Genomic DNA, 15,378 nt, shown 5'->3' with positions numbered 1-15,378 from the left:
TTCAGCGTGGCTTGGTGGGGAGCAGTGTTTTTATAGCTTATGAAAGGAAGAGAGGAAAGGCACAATTCTAAAGCCTGTACCTTGCCTTGTTATGTATACACTGGGGTAGGGAAGGAAGAAAAGTGACAACTTCTGAACAGTGCTGACTCTCCAGGGCTCCTGCACCCTGTGCAGGTCTCTTACCTCTAAACGGCGGATGATTTCCCGAAGAGGGAGAGCAGATTCTTTTCCTCCAATGAAAGTGGTAGTGGGCAAGTGAAAAACCTTGTCGAGGTCCGATTCGTCCAGGCCATAAAACCCTGCAGAATTTTCATGGGTAGGAGAAGGCAAAAAAGGAGTGGGAAGAGGCGTTCAATGCAGACAGCCGCAGCACAGGAACCAGGTTTTGGTGAAGGAGAGGAGGGACAAGAAAGCAGCACAAAATAAGCATGAAGGAGGTTTGTATGAAGGAAAAAAAAGGCAGCAATTAAAATGATGAACAGGTAAGCAAGAACAAAAAAGGTTACCGTAAAAGGCACGGAGGGTGTAAACACAGGTAATATACTTGCCGTTAAAATTGGTAATTAAATCCAGGGGAGGAATCAATAAGAATTTTAGACCCACATTCACACATTTTTTTGGATGTTAAAGACAAAAAAAGTATTGCAAAAATACATTGTCACCACATTTCACCACATATTTAAAATTAAAAGTAAAATGAAGCAGGAAATAAAAGAGTTAAAGGCCCAGCTCCCAGAACCAAAAAGTAGAAAAGCAGCATGATTATGTATCAGTTTTAGGGTTCTGTGTAGGACTCTCCTGAATAGCTCACTCCATGGAACAAAGATTTGAGAATTAACTGGACTCTGCAAACAATGCTCTTCACAGGCCTCACAAAGGTTTTGCTTTCACAAAATCTCAAAATTCTCTCTCAGCAATACATTTAAGCATCCACTATTCACGTTTACTGTGCAGGAGCACAGACCAGAAGTATCTTATTATTACCAATATTAAAATACTTCAGCATCAGTTGCTGGAATAATTAAGGAGTGTTCATCTGAAGATCATACAACTGAGAGCCAGAAAGTTGTCTATAAAAAGATACACCAACTAATCCAAGTGGAGATTTTGCACAGCAACTTGACAAGCATTTTCAACATTAAAGAAAAACTCCTTGGTATCTACTTGGTATCTATGAGAAACTATTCTGGGAGGAGTTTTGTAACAGAAAGCAATTCAGCTTGCCAGACAGAACAATTCTGCATCTCCTCCCCAGGCACGCTGTTCCAGGGGGTTCTCCTAATACTCCCCCCCCAGCCCTTTCCAGGGGAAACGAGGGGAGGACAGGGGTAAAGCCCCGTAGAGCAAGCACAGGGCTTCCACTGATGGGACTCATTAGCTGAATCCAGCCCTTTATGTGTTTTGAAATGTCTATTCCGCCTTTGACCTTAAAGTAAGCACTACATGCAACTAACCCAAAACAGTTAAACACAAACTGAAAGAGAGGAACCATCTTAAACCTAAGACAATAGAAGCTCACAGGCCAGCAAAATCATCATGAAGCCAAGGGGAGACAAAAGCCAAACAAAGGACAGACTAATGTCCTGTCTAAAATGCTGCAAGACGATGGCATAAGGCCACTGGCAATAGGCATGGATGGTTTTCTTGGAGCAGGGAGATCCACGTAACCAAGGCCCTTTCCCTGCTACCACCAGCAAGATTTCAGACGGCGGCAAGACACAAGAAAGGGCTTCTGCAGCTGGCCTAAAGGGCTCAAAGAAAGGACTGTACACGTTACATCGTTTTTCTTCCTGCATCAGGCCGATTGCAAAGCAATCAATTCCCACCAGACACTTCTGCTTCATCTGTCAGTAGAAGATTACATAGACTTGGAAGCAGGCAGAGCTACAATGCTGCTTGATAAAGGGTTGCTACTGAACCTTTAAATGATATGCCAAATTCTCACTCCTTGCTGCCATGTTTAGTCCTCTGTATCCCATGCTGCTCTCCCACCAGGGGGGCAAGGAAACAAAATGGGGCAAGTCTGACTAAACTAGGGGTGGGGTCGGGAATTGCTTCTGGCAATTCCTTATCTTCCTCATCTCTTGCAAATAAACTTGGACAGGTGGGTGGTCCACCTGACTTCATAATGGCACGAGGTGACGGACACTTGTCAAAGCCTGAAGGTCACGGTAACAGATAATTGACTGATTGTTGGTTACAGGGAACCCCTTTGAAGTATCTGCAGAGGGCAAAATGCTCCTATAATTGGAACATTTCCTCCTTTGGAGAGAAAGCTGTTTATATTCAAAGCACTTCCTCCAGTGCTTTGAATATAAATTGCTCCCCTGGGAAAAGAAAAACAAAAAAACACACCAAGTTTTTAAATTGAGCATTTTTTCATCTCTTCTGAGAAAGCAGTGAAGGAAGTGCTTTGAATCCAAGCTACTTCCTCCAGCTCCCTGGGCCAATCCCAGTGAACTGTTGGGACTTTGGCTGTGCAGGTACCACCAGCTGATTGTTGTTGCTTGGAAAGGGAGTTCTGCACTGTACTTTAGGGCTCCAGTGATCAGCTGACAGCCAGGGCTTCAAAGTGCCTTGCAAATAACTGCACCCAGTGCTGATCAGCTGGGTGCTCCACCCCTTTTTTTGATCCAGCTTTACTTGCCCCGTACTAGACACCATTTATGATGTGAGGTATGATGCCAATGGAATGCCTGTTATCTTCATTATGCCTGGCGGACCAAATGGGAAGGCATGGTGGGCCTAATTAGGTTCACTGTCAAGAGATCGCCCCCCCCCCCAACTCCAGCTGAAACACGATACAGAGGTCAGGGAGTACTTGAAATTTTGCTTTCATATTGATGGCAACCTGAATCAGGTGTAGTTCTGTCCTCAGGAGAAAGATTTGGGTAATTCCCCTACCTTATTGTTGTTGTTTGTTTAGTCATGTCCGACTCTTCGTGACCCCATGGACCAGAGCACACCAGGCACTCCTGTCTTCCACTGCCTCCCGCAGTTTGGTCATACTTTATTACCCAAGTCTAATTCCTGTGTCTGGCACTTGCTAGTTTCTAAAATCTACATTGTTGGTTCACAGCATAAGCTCTTTCGTAGAAGGGGTGGGTGGGAATTGCATGGGGAAACCAAATATTGTTCTTGTGTCAGAACATATTGTGCTAGCTGCTTTCTGGGTCTCCCTTTTGCTTTGTTGTAAAAACTGAAGCATTTTTTTAAATTGTGAAGGTTTAAATTAAGGGAAGATCTCAGAGTGACTTTAAATTCATCTGAGTGAGGTTAGTCCTGCTTGTTAGAAGTAATTCTCATCTGTTTGGAAATTCAGTGCATAGACCTGTTAATACTATGTATCAAGAGGTATGAGATAGATGCTTTTTTCTAATTCACCCATTAGAAAAAAGCATCTATCAAGTAATTTTAATGCTTATTATTATTAGCATAAATATGACATGAACACACCCTCAGCCCGAAGGACATCATTTTGCTACCCTGGATGCAGAATCAGGCTAGGGTAAGGCAAGTCATTCTGTTACTCACCACTGCATCTCCCATCCCAGTAGAGATGCTGAAGTAGGGAGAATGTGATTAGCAGGGATTTTAAAGTTACAAACGCTGAGAGAGAGAGAAAGGACCGAGGGTATACTATCCACAAAAGGGCTGCTGCAGGAGCAAACCAGCCTTTGTTTTTTTATTTAACTCCATAAATTTCTGATGGTTGGAAAGACTGTGGGAGTATGACCAGGGTTTTTGTCTTTTGTTTTGTTTTTAAAAAAACACCCATTTAGTTGGGTATAGTCATAACTTTTTAAAGTTGTCTTCTGTTTAGGGACATTAGATCCCAATAAATGAGATAGCCATTTGTTTATCTACAGAGATTTTACCGAGACAAATCCAAACCAAGGCCAACAGTAGGTTTGATTTAGGAGAAGAATACAGTATCATGTGACAACAGGAAAGCTAAATATTCATTCTTGTGCATGTAGCAAGGAAGCATTTTCTTAATATGCTTTACTTCTTAATTGTCACCTATATGCATTGCAACATACCAGCCTGCCAGAAAGAAGCCCAGATTAGCTGTGAAACGGAAAGCACCACACATAGTGTGGGATTAATCTCTCTTTAGAAATATTTTGCTCTGTTCAACTGGATAAAAAAACAGTAACTTGGAAATTATGATTAAGCATTGGACACTGAAGTATCCAACTCACAGCATAAGACTACCATTAGATGGGAATCTCTTAGCAAGATAGAAAAATAACCAAGCCTGGCTGTTTAGATGCCTGAATGTCACTGCCAGAAGTCTGGCACCTACTTAAATGTAACATTTACTTTTGTGCACCAAATAATATTAAATCACACAAGTAAGGTTAAGTATCAAAGGCACTTGAGTAAGTGCTCTAATGAACATGTGACAACAATTAAGACAGTACTCAACACAACAAACAATGGCAAAAAAACAGTAGGAAAAAATGGCTACCACTCAATTAAATAAAGAGGTATGTAATTTGGGAGGAAGATGATGATGAAGCACTTTGGTCACATACATTCCAAACCACTCTGAGAAGAAAACAAACACTGTTTGACATGGGGGCAAGCTGCAACTTTACCTAAACTATACATGCTCAGAGTCAACTATTCAGAGAGTCCTAATCTCCAGAAGGGGTTAGACGCTCATTATTTGCATACCTCCTACTGTTAGCACTCTCAGCCGCTCCTTGAATACTGCAAGATCTGGGAGAAGGGGGTAAGGTGGGATGCAGAAAGGAGAAGACAGAGAGACCCAGTCAAAGTTAGTTTTTTAAAACCCCAAAGAACCGCGGAAGTAGCAATATACAGAGAAAGTCAACGTTTTAAACAGTACTCACACCGTCAACACCACCATAGGAAAGGAGGTTAGAATGAAGGATGACTGCAATACTACAGGGGGGAAATCCTTGAATGAATCTTTCAGAGCCAGCCATATAAACCATACAGAGAAAAAGAGGTGTGAAAGTTACCCCATACACAGCAGTTAAGCTACATGGTTTGAGATCTCCTCATTGTTTCCTTATGTAAAATATGCAAAGGGGGGGGGGAAGTTCAGAGCATCAAGTAGTAAACCGTGGAACAAGTGGTCTCTAGAGCAGGAGCCTAGTTTAAAAAGTACAAATGAATAAATGAAAGCCTTCTTACAGAATCCCATATCTGCTCCAGTTGAAGTAACTTCTTAGCACTTTCTCGTATCCCATCTACCTCTGTGGAGCTCAAGGCAATGTACAGTGGTGCCTCGCAAGACGAAAAGAATCCGTTCTGTGATTCTCTTCGTCTAGCGGTTTTTTCGTCTTGCGAAGCAAGCCCATTGACGGATTAGCGCTAATAGCGGCTTATCTGCTGATCAGATCACCTGATAAGCGGCTTAGCGGCTTAGAAAAAGGGGGGAGGGGGAAAAACCAGCAGGAACTCGCAAGACATTGTCGTCTTGCGAAGCAAGCCCATAGGAAATTCATTTTGCGAAGCACCTCCAAAACGGAAAACTCTTTCGTCTAGCGAGTTTTCCGTCTTGCGAGGCATTTGTCTTGCGGGGCACCACTCTACAAAGTGTTCACACAAACAACCCTGTGAGATAGATTAGACTGAAAGATGTCAAAGGCTAATGAGATTCACAGCTGAGACTGTGCATCCTATGTTTTTTCTCAACAAGCTAACTATTGACTACTCTGGCTCACCTGCTCTTCGGTTTGTCAAAGTCAAAACAACTGTCAATGGCTTTGCTTTAAAGTTTAAACCTAGCTTGGCTATCGACAGAGATTTCAAGGGCACCTCCTAATAAGGAACAATGTACTGGCAGGGTAATTTATTGGCAGGATTTTGCTAAACAGAAACTTATTGTGTACTATTGCAAGTCACTGCTGCTATGACTCATCCTTCTCAAATGGCCTGGACACCCAACAGCATTCTTTGTCCTGAACACAGCTTCTTCTGGGAGGGAAACCATCAAACCCTTTATCACAGGGAGCTGAGTAGGCACCTTCCTAAGCACGTTCATATGACCCCCTTGAGGTTCAGAGCTTCCACCACAGGATGATCATTAGCTTGGAATGTAACCATAAACAACTTTGTTCTCTGTATGCAGTTGTAAGCAGCTATAGCAAGATTCCTTTGTGCAACAGTATTTCAGTTGTGCCTCAGCCCCTGAATCATGGGTATGGTAGAGATATTTGAGAAAGCTTTGAATATCAAGGGCAGATCATGCCAAATGATGTGCTTAGTTCCATAAGAAGGCTGAGTGAATTGCACAAAGGCTTTGTTGACATCTGTTTGTCTCAGGAGACAATGGAGTATGCCCGAGGGGGTGAGGTCAAACTGCTGCCCAGGTGACAAGACCCCGCCCCATTGGCTTCACTGATGTGGTCCAAAGAAAGCAAAGCAATACATCTGGCACCAGCCTGGCTACAGGAGTTGCTGTCAGGAGCCCACAAGGTGCCACCCAACAGTCTTAGGGACTCCACTCTGGATTTGTGTACGGTTTACTCCTTAGGTTTTTCTTCTGAATATATCTAGCAAGGCAAAAGAGGTTTAGGGTCAGAGTTTTCCTTCTCCTAGGTGGGCTAACTTCCCAGGTTGACGAGCCCCACCTGCTCCTCACTTCTCTCTGCAGAATGTGCAGAAACCGCCTTCTTAAGCATTGGACCCACTTTTGGTCTCATCTGATCAATCCGCTGGATCTTGTATTTGCATGCAGGGCAAGTCCTAACTCACCAACGGTTTAAGACCCATCGTCTACCCTCACCCGGTTTAGCTGGCCAGTTGAAGCTGTTCGTAAGGTCACATGCTGTCACATGCTGACAGCTTCCAGGAGCCACAGATGAGAACTGAGTACAAGTGGGGGCCAAAGGCGGACAAACTACCCCAGAGGTACCCAGTCATTTACAGACTGGCACATCCTCTACTCCTTCCCAAAAGCCATTTGTGTAGACAATGGCCAGTGTACTCACCTACGTGTTGTCCTCAGATTCTCTCAAGTACCAGTCCACAGGGGAGGTTATATTCCTCTCAGGTTAGTTTGGAAGGAGGTAAAAGAAATTTATGGGTTGCTGTCCCAAGGAACATCATGCCTTGTCCTGCAGCTTTCCAAATGAGTTCTCAGCACCATTAGCCATTAAATGAAGGAGAGGATCGCATATACTGTAGAGTGACTCAGGTTCCTTCATAGGATCCTTGGAAAGATGGATCCAGAGCAAAATATAACAAGGCAACTATTTTGAAGAGCAAGGGGCACAATGCTGTGAAAGATGTTATGATTCATGATGTAGGTACAAGACAAAACCTGTCCCCTATGCTCCATAGTCTGTCCCTGCTCCTTGCCATTGTTGGAGTGGTACCTGATAAAATCTGAGGACAATTCGTTGATGAGTTTCATTGCCCCAGGTGTTATTCTAGATTTTGGTTTATACCAAAGCAGTTTGCCTCTATGCATGGTGCAAACTGTATTAGAGAAAGGAATGAATCGAATATGACCTAACAAATGGAACAAATCAATTTAGTCTAGAACAGATGATGTCCAAGTGGCTGTCTTACATAACTTTCTCTAGGAAACTTTGGAAGTGACAAATTTCTAAAGAATGTAAAGTTGAAAATTTAACCATTCTACAAAAGTATTTCCAGTTCACATGGTAAATCCTACTGGCGGACTGCTTATGTTAGACCACAAGAGTTCAAAACATTCACTGAACTCAAATGTCACATAATCAACCACAGCATGCAAGGACTGGGAGACTTCATGTTCTGTGCTGAGTATTTTGGGATTGGGTCCCAGGAGCAAATCAGTTAGAAACAGGAAATTTGTGTGGGTGGGCAAAAAGGTAGCTGCATAGCACCATTCCCTGACTCAAGGGCAAGAATGGACTGACTCACAGAAGCAGAGAGCCTGCCCTTCCAAAGAACTCCTGAGACAATGTGGATTGAATATTCTGTTTCCAGCCATAGGTTTGTTGCTGGACCTTGAAGGCCTGCTAATAAAAACAAACAACTAGCATGACATTTTCTGCTGAGTCAAAATACAGCGGAGGCTGCAGAAAAGGAAGGTGATGTGCCTACAGTCTCTGATGGGTTCTGTGTCTGTGTTTTACTGGCCTGAATGCAGCATAACCTATCTTGTAGAATAGCACTGGAGAGGAATAAGATTTAAAAAGTAACAATTCTATTTACATTTTATGGAAGAAGGAATGCTTGTTCTCCAAGGGTATATGGTTGTAATAATAATATTTGCATTGGATATTGGTGAGACATCAATTAAACAATTAATATAGTGCTGTCAAAGCAAGGAATAAAACAAGATAACGGGATATTTTGAATGAGAAAATGTAGTTCTGAATCTCCCTGTCTTGGTTATAAAATACTTGTATTCAAGGAATAAAATGTCAAAATGTACAAAAAGGGGGAACAGTATTATAGCAACAACTGAAGTCATTCTGCTAGATCACTTAAAACGGGCGTCCTCAAACTCAGCCCTCCAGATGTTTTTGGCCTACAACTCCCATGATCCCTAGCTAGCAGGACCAGTGGTCAGGGAGGATGGGAATTGTAGTCTCAAAACATCTGGAGGGCCAAGTTTGAGGAAGCCTGACTTAAAATGTCAACATTTTCCCCTACTAAAATGTAAGCCACACTTCAATGGCTACTATCAACCACCTTCCACGTGACTCTCCCTAATTGGCATTTTCATATCTAGGAACATAGTGACTTTGTACTTGTTTGAATTCATGGTTTAAAAGCCAGGCACACAAGCTCAGCAGCACAAGGCCAGTACTTATCTCTACAAATTGTACTTTAGGATTATTTGGGACCAAAAATAATCACAGAGTTTATTCCTATGTACAGCAAGCAGTTCAACATAACAAGATGAATACCTATACAAACCTCTTCCATAGAAGTTGATAAACTGCAAATGGGTATCACTTAGCTTTCAGCAGCAAATAATGCATTCAGCATAAAAACCACATTAGCACAGCGCTTCCACTATCAAAGGACAATGGTAACAAATTCATCCTTTCAGTGCTGCTAATCAGCAGAGAAGGGCTCTAGTAATGGCGGAACCACTTCTCAGTAAGAATTTGGCCTCCCCTCCTATTTTTATTTATTTCATGGAAATTATATACCACTTGATTATAACCCCCCCCCCAAAGTTATATATATGTGTGTGTACTGTATTGAGCCACTAATTAGTTTCAAAGGAAATAGCAAGATATGTCTCTGAAAGCTTATTTTGCTGCTGGCTTATCTCCAAAGAGGCACAAGTTGTATTTACTTATAGTCCCCCATTCCATGCCTGCAGTATGAATGGGGCATTGGTAGGAAACATCTGGCTGCAGGAGTCCCTTTCTTACAAACATCTGGCTGCAGGAGTCCCTTTCTTACAAACAGATATTACTATAAGGGTTCTGCCCTGCCCTTGATACAGGCCAGGTTTACATGCAAAGCTAAGCCATGGCTTATTAAACAATATTTAGTATGATAATCTTCAAGCTGCCTAGCAGCTGAACTATGCTATGTTAACTTTCAACAAACTGTGATATGAAGCCATGGCTTGTCATTGGAAGCTTGACCTGTTATATCTATGACATGGCATTATGTGCGGATCAGACATATACCTTTAGCTATGGTTTGTTTGCTTACCCTGTTCAAGTTGCCTGCCAAGCAGTCCTTAAGAGCAGACCTGCTTGCCTTTATGTCTATAAGCACATTTATAAAGAAGCACAAAAAAGGAATTCAGTTTCCCAAAAAGGAAGTAGAGCTTGCAAAAGGAATAAACTATGTTGAGGTACAGTGTGTGCCAGCTGTTCCAATGCACATCCCAGGAAAACCAGCTGGTGTGTGGCTGGTGCATAACTCAGCAGATTGCTGCAAGTTTACTAGGTAGCAGCTCCCCTGTGTCATGAACTATACTCAGTAATAATTTCAAGAGCAAATTATCTTGAAGTTAACAAAACTGCTTTTTAACAAACTTTTTCTGAGCTACAGGTCTGTTGCAATAAGCACCCTGTAAAATCCTGTCAAGACATAGCACCCAATTTTAAGCCAGCCTATTGAGCTTAAAACAATGCTTGAGAAAGCAGTTATATATAGAGCAACCAACTGCTTACATGTGGAAAGTAAACATGACTCAGTGGTAGAATACATGCTTTGCACACAGAAGATCCTGGGTTCAATCCCTGGCATATCCATTTAAAAGGCTCAGGTAGAAGGTGATGGAAAAGGCTTCAGCCCTGACATCCTGGAGAGATACAGCCATTCAAAGTAGACAATACTGGACTAGGCAGACAAATGGTTTGGTACAAGGTAGTTTCCTACGTATTCCAGAATTTGTTCAGGATCCTGAGGGAGAGAGGTGGTAAGCAGGGCTCTTCCATCAGCTCTGCTGAGATACCAGGCATATTTGGCTCTCCTCAGTTTTCACCTAACAGTACCCATTGCATCAGGCTACCTGAACTGCTTCCACCCATCTGGTTGTTGTATGAGCTGTAACTTTTAAGAACTAGTGCCTGAGCTTGCACACATTTGCCCATTTTGTAGTATGCCCATTTTGTTGTAGTACAGAGTATACACAACTACGGTAATTCCACACTGGACAGAAACGGATGCTGCTATATCAGTGTGAATACACTTTTGGCTACCATTGTTGTAAGGCAACATGAACCACTCTACACCTTACTTCTCAAACTGAGTTTGCAGTGTCCATTGCCACAGATAACTTAGCATGTAAGGTGGCACATATTTCTCAGAATACAACCTAGCTACTGTCTGAGAGCCCCATAAGACTGGATAAGATACTAAATATTAGTAGATAAAAAAATCATTGCTAGTGAATATTTAATATCCCAGTTAACTTTATTTAATGTGAAACAGCCTTGATTTCACACTCTGATCAGAAAAAGATTATCTAAAGAATTTCATACACATACTGTCTATGCAAGGTAGCAGAGTTACATACAGCTTTACTAAAATCATAGGATTCACATATATTAACAGGTATAAAACCGGTGGTGGTGTAACTCTACCCTTGTGAAGTATTAATGACAGACTACAAGAGTAATAATGAAGCCATTATCAAGCAGGGACATAAGTAAAATGGGTTATAGAGTCAGATTCTCTATGCTGCAGGGGCCCACTTATGATTTCCCCCCTCAAAACGTCTATTGCATCTGAATTCATCACCACCACTCCATTGTAAAGGGGTGCTGCACCCCACTGTCCTGTATCTGACATACTTGCTGAAGATGATTTAATGTGTGTAATATCAAAGGAGTACTGTAGAACACATTAGGTATCCCCCTCAAAGGCCTGAAAAGAACCCCTAGACTTCATGACCAACACTCTTTGTATGAGTAATGGATCTTTAACATAAAGGGGGCAACAACATCAGAATGCCAACTGTAAGTTGAAGATGATAGTGTAGCCAAGTGGACTGAATTCAAGTAGAACAACATCCATTACAGTTTTGCTTTCATTTTTTTCTCCTTTGGATACCTTCCATTTCACAAATATACATTCTATGAGCACATCAATCATGACCATCTCAAAACATTACATGCACAAATACTCTAATCACATGTCAGTCTTGAAAGGAGTTAGTGGTCATTATTATTGTTCTATTCTAAGTTAGAAGCATGCTACTTAAAAGCGCTTGCGGAGCCAGGTTGATTAACCTGTAGAAAGCACCAGCAATAAATAGAGCTCAGCCACCGTAACCTGTGCTATGCTTGGAAAAAATACTAGTGATCAAACTTAAAAGATCAGGTTGGACTTTACTGGAAAACCGAATTTCAAACATGGCTCAGCACACACACCCTCATCTGAGCAACATACATGCACCTTGCAACCAAGGGTCTCACCATTTCAGTCTCTTGATTAGATGTGGGAATAAACTCCAAAGCTTCCTCGTCATGATCACTGAAAGTCATTGGTTCAGCTACTCTTAGGATTTTAGGGCAAGCTGCATAGCTAAGGATTACAACTGAACTGAGTGAGGAAATACCACAAGACTTGCCTGAAGGCTTTTGAAAACCCATCCCGTTCCTCCCCAGTAGCATCACTGCAGAACTCTTGAAGTCTGCTGAATCAAGTCACTGCAGTTCCAAGCAAGAGACCTACTGAACACTGGGGGTCAAGGGATGCTAAAGGCAAGGAAGAAGGCCTGTTTACGTGACTCCAAAATATTCCTCATTTCCTCAGAAGCAAATAATAGACACTACTAACCTACTCAGAGCCATTAACTACTGAACTCAAAATTAACAGTAGAAGAGAACAAACTGGCTTGTATTGCACATGTAACACCTTGTGCCCACAGTGGTAAGTGACAAGGGACAGAACTACTTTGCTGCTGTTCAATTTTTAAAAAAGTGATCATTATAAAGGAAACTTAAGACCTTTCCCTTCAGACTTAGTGAAGCAATCTAACTAGAAGCTGTGAAAGTGAGAGAGGAGGAGCTCAAGCAATGCGGCACTAACTGCTCTCGGAGCCCTCACCCAGTTTATCTGCGGAAGTGATAATATCGGCTGGAACGGAAGAGTCCAGATCAGCATCCAAGATGCCCAGTGGGTCGAGCTGTGCTACATGATGCCCTCGAATCTATGAAATGGGCCAGGAATGAAAAGGAAAGTGGATACCAGAAGAGGGATGGGGAGGAAGGGGATGGAAAGGAAAGGGGTATAAAAGTTAAAATTACATTAGAATTAATTTGCAGAGTAATTCTCACCGACGTTTGGAGAATCAGTTACTGCCGATTCATCAAAATTTACACAACTAATGCCGAGAGGATCAAGCTTGGCAATGTGGTGACCCCTGACCTAGAAACAACAACAAAATTAGTCACAAAGCTGGTTATCAATCATGTTTCACACTGCAGATTTTCTGTAATGCTATTGTTTCAAGTTTACAGAGATCAATGCAAATCTTAACACTGATCTCATTTTACACCATATGTCAGACTGGAACCGAACTTTTCTTAAACTAAAGGAGTAAAAATACTTTAATAGTACAAAAACTCAGTGGGGCAAAGGGACAGCCATGATAAATATTCACTTAGAAATGTGGAAAGTGCTGAATACATCTGTTAAAATGCTGCTTATTTTTGTAAATTTATTCCCAGAAAACATCTTTGTGGCTTACATTCAAAAAGATGTAGCCCATGATGGCTCGGTTTCATGTCCTTATTCTAAATATTAGATGGGATCTTGAAGGACATGATTGTACAGCTTATTAGATGCAATAAGTAAAATAAGTAGTGCCTTTACGATGTTTGCTGATATATTTCCTCAGCCAGTCAAGGGATGAACATACCTAATTAACGTATTTGTCTGGAAGTGGCCTTGTTGAGATTTATTTCTTTTCTATTTCACTCCACCTTTGCATTTCAATTAAAAATCCTCCATGAGGCCCAGCTTCAAGAGAATATATTGCTTTTAGCTATTGTTCTTCTACAGAAACATGCTTGCTCCTTCAAAAGTTTTCTCTGTATTAAACTTCCTTGTGCCCAAGAGTGTTTTATTTGGGTCATGTAAACTGACAAGTCATAAATTAATCAGCAAGAATTTCCGCCCAGAAGCATGAACGATGTAACCAGTAACTTTTGGAATTTGAAGCTTAATCACTATACAATAAACTAAACATCTGCTTAATGTAAATATGTAGGAACTGGATTTCACTTTCACTTCTTGAGTTATCATGTTTTAAAAGAATTGTCAGAATTTAAGCGCTTTACCATTCAGAAGCTAAACTACATATTTTTTACATTATTCTTGTGAAGGTTGTATTATTACTGGATGATTTAAAAAAGACTACATCTAATAGGCTGCTCACTCTTATTTGTATTATTTGAGCAATAAGACATTATTATTGGTATCTGCCATGGATTAGCAGAAACATCAGAGACCAGATGCCTCAGAGACCTCAGTCCCACTGCTGCTGTTTAGTTCTGATTCATATCATTGATTTCCTCAGCGGCAGCCAATTATTACATCTATTTCCATTAGAACCTCCTCCTAACTAGTAAATCTTTTCTGATACAGTATTTGTGGATGTGACAAATAATTAAACAACAGTTATCTGTGGATGATAGCAACAAAGTCATACTCATATTAGATCCAGTTGGATATCACCCATGTATATAGAGTGAAATCAACAAACTTGTTACTTAAATTCACTGATTTCAATGAGTCTACTCTGAGCATGACTAACATTATCACCATTTCTAGTGAAGAATCTTACCTGTTTCCTTGTTTGTTTCCAGAACTTGAAGAGAAAGATATAGCAAAAGAAACTGCAATGGGAAAAAGCTGTCCCAAGGAGTATAACACTCTGAAGGATACAATCATTTTAACACATTCTTTTCACTTGTATACTCTGATCTTTTTCAGGCATATAGGTAAAAGCACACCATTGTGTGACAATCATTTAATAGGAGACTGTTTTTATCAAGGAAAAATTGACATGTTTTGCAAAGCTTTAAGTTCAGTAGATATCACATAGCCTACAATTAGTTGTTTGAGAAATATTTTCAAGCTTTCATACTAGCCTCTTAGGGAAGTATTTGATGGTCCTTTCATGTAGTTTTAGTAAAATTATGCTAGTTCTGAAATTTTCATTTTTTGTGTGTGCATTAATTTTCTAGCTATTATAATCTTTAACTCTGCCTTATCTTTCATGATTTCACACAACCCACCTGCACAAAGCAGCAGCTGAATAGAGCTGTCTGCTGCTATATCACACGTCTTGTTCCTGAAACCTGGCCAAAGCCAGGGTGATATTTTGGCAAACCATGATCTACTTTCAGTTTTGGAAAAATGCTAGAAGTAGCAGGTTGGTTTATCTTCTTTTGATACTCTAACAATAATCTAACAATCTTGTGTATTTGGAAATCTGCTTGAGGTTAAAGGGTAGGGATTTTCTTTTTAAAAGTAACATTAAGAATGGAAACTTTTTTGAGACCATGGATTAGATCAAGAAAATCGCACATTTTCTAAGCACTAAAATGGCAATGTTGTAACCTTATGTGGTGGGCTTTCAATAAGCTTTATATGGTGACAGCAGTAGGCCAGTCTTATCATCTCAAGCTTTCATAGCCACAGGCTACCTGATCTGTGTGATGCTGTTCTTCCTAAAAGTGAGGGAGATCAACTCTCCAGCAGCCACTGAGTCTCCCACTGGTGTGTGGGTACACAACATCGCTCATTCCATTTCTGAAGACCAGCTATAGCTATAGCTTACCATAAAAAGGCAGATTAGATGCTTACACACACTTCATTTCTGCACATAACTTCTCCTGAGCAGTCTACTGTTCAGTCTACTCACTGGTAGAAGGAGAACTCCTACTCCAGTTTATTTTCCCTAAATTCCTATCAGTG

At 41.1% G+C, this 15,378-nt stretch overlaps 1 protein-coding gene across 4 annotated transcripts in view; it reads right to left on the bottom strand.

The window, feature by feature from the left end:
• OGDH (oxoglutarate dehydrogenase) overlaps nt 1–12,882 on the bottom strand; it is a 37,430-nt gene extending 24,548 nt beyond the window's left edge. The window contains exons 1-3 of one of the 4 annotated variants that reach the window (XM_081171645.1): nt 12,732–12,818; nt 4,684–4,728; nt 184–299 (exon numbers count right to left, since the gene is read on the bottom strand). The gene's annotated coding sequence lies outside the window, so the exon portion shown is untranslated. Of the gene's footprint in view, nt 1–183; nt 300–4,683; nt 4,729–12,501; nt 12,635–12,731 lie in introns of those variants that run through there. The other 3 variants (XM_081171644.1, XM_081171643.1, XM_081171642.1) reach the window with 3 other exon arrangements.
• Between the last annotated feature and the right edge of the window lie 2,496 nt (nt 12,883–15,378).

Source organism: Podarcis bocagei (genome assembly GCF_964188305.1).
Source record: "Podarcis bocagei genome assembly, chromosome: 15".
NCBI lineage: Eukaryota > Metazoa > Chordata > Lepidosauria > Squamata > Lacertidae > Podarcis > Podarcis bocagei.
The sequence above is the reverse complement of the archived record's forward strand: the minus strand, read 5'-3'. Positions and strand labels throughout refer to the sequence as shown.